This window comes from Scardinius erythrophthalmus (assembly GCF_964197995.2).
Source record: "Scardinius erythrophthalmus genome assembly, chromosome: 18".
In the NCBI taxonomy this organism is placed as follows: domain Eukaryota; kingdom Metazoa; phylum Chordata; class Actinopteri; order Cypriniformes; family Leuciscidae; genus Scardinius; species Scardinius erythrophthalmus.
In genome coordinates this window covers 13355878-13361939 of record NC_138238.1, presented here as the reverse complement: position 1 = coordinate 13361939, position 6062 = coordinate 13355878, and positions in this window count along the sequence as shown.

Below are 6062 nucleotides of genomic sequence, written 5' to 3'. Positions count from 1 at the left end.
GGGCCTGTCCAGCAGGGGATGAGAAGGGTGTCTTCCCAAAGGTCAATCAGAGTGTTATCTCTCTCCAAAACAAATTATCCACTATAAACTGAAAATCGAATTGAATCTCTAATATAAATAGACAATAAAATGCATTTTAAATAAATGAATAAAACAAAAGCTGCTATTGAGGGTATTGAGTTCACTGAGCAATTTCACATCAATTCAGCGGTGAAACCCTTACAAAATGGCGAAGTTAAATCCATACCAAGTCAGTCCATCTAACTCAAATGACAAAAACTGTTAAGGACATGATGCTGATTATTTCATTTAATTTCATTTAAAATAGAGCATAAATAGGCTATATGTCATAATAGCAGAAATGAAATAGCATGTGGAAAAAGGAAAAAAACAGCTATACAAGGAAGAAAACAGCAACAATGCAATGTGTACTTAAAGTTATTAAGTATGCAGTGTTTGTTGCTTGCCCTTTTGGGTTGTGTGGCTCTGGGCTCCTACTGGGTCTCCCATCTGTGGGCTTCAGTGGAAGAGCTACAGTGCTGCAGAGACAGATGTTCAGGCAGCCCGGAGGAGGAGGAGGCTGTTTTTCACCAGGTTGTCAGCATGCAGAAAAGGCTCACACTGCAGAATGTGGGGCAAGAGGAGGAATTAGAGGAAGATAAAAGTAGCATCCTCAAACAATAATAATGCGTAGGGAAGAAATGGGTTATGTCTGGAAAGACATTGAGAGAGAGAATAGATGTGTAGCTGGGAAAGAGGCAGTCAGCAGTAGTCATCAAAAAGTCAGTCATTCTGTGTAAAAAAAAGAGGAATATTTGTTTTATGATTACATCAGGTAAGATTGGCAAATATTTCAAAGAAAGACACATTTTACATTCTGATAAATGATGCCACAGATCACTTTGCTGGCAAAATTTGATCCTTTTATGAAAAAAAATTATGGATGTTTAAACCTCCCCACAAAGAATATATTCATATATAAACTACTGTTCAAAACTTTGGGGTTGGTAAGATATTTTTTAAAAAGACATTTATATATTTTTGGCAAGGATGCATTAAATTGATTAAAAGTAACAGTAAAGGCACTAATAATGTTTTGAGCTTTCTATTCATCATTCAGATTCTTTAAATGATTTCTGAAGGAACATGTGACGCTGAAGACTGGAGCAATGGCTGCTGAATGTTCAGCTTTCACATGAATATATTATATTTAAAAAAAGATTTAAATTGAAAATAAATGACCTCCAATACTTAATAAACCCCAGTGATTTAACACATTAAAAATTCACTGACAAAAATCATATTGACAGGTACACCGCCTTTGCTGTCAGGTCACTATTAAGGTGATGCTCAGGGCAGATCTGAAGCTTGCAATGTATATACTCTCCCTGCTGGGTGTGCTTGTCAGAAGGTCTTTTACAAATCAAATGCCTGGCTTGACTTCCTGAGTCTTGTTCAAGTCCCTCTGAAGCATGTCACTCTGCTGGGGTGCGTGACCTCAAAGAGATAAAAAGAATACTGTATACACTATTCATGGGCTTGAAACAGGGGTCAGGGGGTCATTTTATATGTCTTCTTGTCTTTCACAGACATACAGTCAACAGCTAAGACAGTGGCCACATGCAGATAGCCTCCTCCTCTCGGTGAAAACAGGAAGAACAGGAAGCCTTCCTCTTGCTCTCTCCACACAGACCCATTTGACCATCCCCCTCTCGCTCAATCGTATCCATGTCTTCACGAGGCGATTTAATCAGTCCACCGCCTTATTAGCTGAGTAACTGAGAGGGACAAGCATCCAAGACCCTGTAGCACACAGGCTGGGTTCTTGCCAGTGAGCAACCAACAGATATTGGTTTAGGCAGTGTAAAAACAAACGCGCAAGATTTTTTATAGTATAAAACTGATTAGATTATGAGGTCGAGAGAAGTGAAGTTATTGTACCTGCTTAGAAAGGGCGATTTGGAAAGTTGCCAGTTACTCTCAAAACCAACACTATGGCGTTTTTGTCATAATTTAATTGACAGATTTCCTGCATGTGGTTTTGTTTGTAGGGATCATAGAGCTTGGCAAAGTGTAACCAGTGCTCTGTCACTCGTATGATTTAGAGAGTAAAGTAGTGCGCGCCAGAGGGAGACAAATGAAAGCTGACAGTTCATTTTATCAGTGACAGATCGTTGATCTCGTGGACTGCCTCCCTGGTCTCTCTCAGAAGGCGGTGAAGGTTGAATATTAGTGGATACTGATACAACCAACCACCCCCTTCTGAATCCCAAAGGCTTTATATTCCAACCAGCAGAATATGAGTATACAGCACTACACATAGAAGCTAAAAAACCAAAGTAGTATCAGATATTAGTAATAAAATTAACATGATTTTATTTTAGGATTAATATGTTCCCTTTCCACAATTCAATCTCATATAAACCTTTGTATATATCAGGAAAAATGACAAATACAAGCATGATGGAAATATAGACAGATGATGTTTAAAGGGATAGTTTACCCAAAAAATACTGTCATCATTCACTCATCTTCATGTTGTTCCATACCTGTATGACTTTATTAAAATAAAATATGTTGTATAATGTTTTAACAGTTTTTGTCTATACAATGAAAGTCAATGGGGTCCAAAACATCATTGAACTGATGTCCACTGTGTGGAATTTTTTTTTATGTTTCATAGAAAAAAATAAATTCATACAGGTTTGGAATGACATGAGAATTATTATTATTTATTTTTTGGATGAACTATGCCATAAGCATAATGCACATTAGCCCCCGGGTTCCCAGACAAGGCTTGGTCCCAGACTAAAATTTGAGCTGGTTTAAAATATCTTAAAATATGTCACTGCCATTGTTTTGTCTCAAGATGCACGTTTCTTTTCTAAGGCATGTTTATAACAGCTACTTAAATGTCCTAACTGAACTAAGACCTAATCTTGGCTTAATCTCCGAATGCGAAAACCAGGCCTAGATGTTTTTCTTTTTTCTGAGACGTTATCTTAAAAAATTAAGCTATTAATTTCAACAGTAAACTTTCAAATGGTCCTAAACAATTTAACCATTTGTGTATGAAAAAACAGAGAACTGAATTCAGAACTGTAGTGAATAATGTTCCTATAAGCTCACCATGATTGATATGTGGGCGTTGACATAAACTGATACTGGGAAAATCCTTTTGACAAACTATCATACTTTCCCCCATCTTCTTTGAAAATATTTACCTCACAGGTCCTTAAACACCCACACAAACATCTTCTAAGTGATGCCTGCAAGTGCCTGAAGTGTCTTGTGCATGTGTGGGGAGGTTAATTAGCAGCAATGAGCTGAAACTGAGTTCAAAGGGTCAAACCAGCAACAGAGAGATGAGCCCAAGGCTTTGAACGGGCAAAAATGTTTTCATACCATTTAACAAGAAACGCATTATAAACCGGTTGATAGTAATTGAATCTCATGATGGAATATATACGACAAACTCTGAAACTGTTCCAGTGCCTTTATATTGACCCCTGGGTCTCTCGAGGGGTGTGTGACCATGTTGGAGTGTGATTTCTGTCAGGTCGGGGCGGTTGGGGGCTCTCAGATGACAGAGTTCTGCCCCTCCCCCAAGTGAAACGCAAATGAAAAGGAATGCAGAGATAAAAAAGCCTGTGTTCCCAGATAAGGGTACAGAAGAAAGGAGTAGGCGAATGCTAAAAGAGCTCTCTTGGGGAGATGAGAGGCGCTGATGTCAGTGTTGGTGGTAGGAGATCATAGCAGGTTCCTCTCATCAGCCCAGGCCTGTGTTTGATACTGGGTCTTTGTCGCTCTTTCAGCTGTGCATTGTTGGGAGGTGTAATCCCGGGCGGATTACAAAGGCAAGATCCTTTCATATGGCTGTGCCCAGCAGGCAGGAGGCAGTGCTCATGCTGGAGTGGAGGGCCACGCTCATTCCTCTATCTACCTTCACAAGGGGCCATATAGCTGCAGGGACAGTGACGAAGGGGTCATTCGGTCATGTCCTCTCCTTGGAATTCTGCTCCCCCTTCTCCATTCAGATGTTTTTCTTTCATGATCTGCCTCCAGCCTGTACCTATGCACAACGCCTTACACCCAATAAACAGGCAAATATCATAAAATAATGAATATGAGCTCTGATATTTAGCTTGAATTAAATCTTCTACAATATTTTTCTGCGATGCAATACAGTAGTGAACAAATGTGTCGAGGTAAACCAATATTAGCAACAACCAATATAGGAAAATTCATATTTTCACCTCATAGACTTATACTGAAGGATGATCTCAAGCCATAGTGGGACTAGAAAATCATGAGAGTGGGCTCTTTTAAACAGGTGACCATCAAGCAATGCCACAGCAACGCTCTGGAAACAACCCACAACACCATTGTGGCAAGGACTTTTGCACAGGCAATCATCATTTACATTTTCTTCAGAAAATCGAAAAACCTAGTAGGCTTTTACATTTGTCTGCAAGGTAAGGTTAATGCACAATGTATAAAGGTTCCTTGGGCAAAAGGTTCATTTGAAAGACACACCAGTACTTTCCTAAACACCACTTTGTCAATATGCACTGAAAAAATTAACCATAAAATCATCATGTGTAATAATGATTTTGATTAAATTAGATCGAACATGTAATCATTTTTTTGGATCACTGCATATGAAAATCTCTGAAATGATATATACTGAGACAAAAAAAAAAAAAAAAAAGCAGAACTAAAAATGAAACCAAATACCCTTTTATGCCGCAACTAAAACATTGAAACACCATTAAAAATACATCATACCTGAATAGTTTTTCATCGTTGGGAGGGAACAGATTTGTAAAATGGATCACATAACTTCTCCAATTAAAATGGAGATTAATTAATAAAAACCTGCTTATATTGGAGCTCCAAGATATTAATTGTACTGGACTAAAGGCAAAACAACACAAGCTCTAATAAAACATTTAAATGGTTATGAGATGCCAAAGTGTTAAAATATACTGGTACAAGTACAATTGTATGGAGTGTCATTGTCTTTCCTGCAATTTGAGCCTCGCTTAAAGCACTTCATTGCCCAATAGCCCTGTGCAACTGTACAAATAATAAATTGCACATAAGTTGTTAATATGTTACTCAAAAATATTTTGTCTAAAACATTTGGATATGATGAGATTTATTTTGTGTGTCATATCACTTCCCCAGAGGCTTTTTGCCCCAGGTTGGAGGGGTGGGGTGCTTTTACTCCACGTGTGGTAAAAAAAAAAAAAAAAAAAAAGGCCCCTCTAGCTTAATTTTTTTCCACAAACTTTTTTTTTTTCACCTTCTTTACTTCTTTTAACATTTCTTCTTACACAGATTATGTTGGTCAATAAATATATGTAGTAGCCTAAACATAATCAAAATAAATTGTCCTTGCTCTGATTAAATTCTGTTATTAATGTAATAACAGAAGAGATTGTGCCGCCCCAATGTGATGCATTGCATTAGGTACCAGCTCAGCATCAAACTGTTGCAAACAATTGTGAGAGGCAAGCAAAACCTTTTGTGATATGATGCAAATGGCTCAGATAGACTACACTGCATGAAGAGAAGTAATTCCACTGAGCAAATGTAGGCCAAACCAGGAAGTGTCATTAGTTTAACAAATAAAAAAGAGCTACAGCTTCATGTTCACCACATGTCTTGTCCTGTCTCTGCATAAAACATATGTGGAAAAATGTCTAATTTTATTTGGTTTAAAATAATGATGATCTTTTACATTTTTTAATTAAAAACGTTAACATAAAACGAGGGCAAGAGGTAATGATGGCAGATGGCTTAGTAGGCTAATTATTTCTAACAAGTATAAAAAATAAATAACGTAACGAGTATAATAGGCTAACATTAAAAACAACAAGAATTAATAAATGTAGCCTACATCTGATTATCACAATAAATTAATGGTAAATTTAAAATGTAGGCTACATGTTTTCTATCCAGCTTTGACACTAATTTATGCAATTCAGGGTGAGTAATAGATTTATAAACTAGGCTACACACAATACTTAAACTTCCGGTCTCCATGAGGTAGTTTT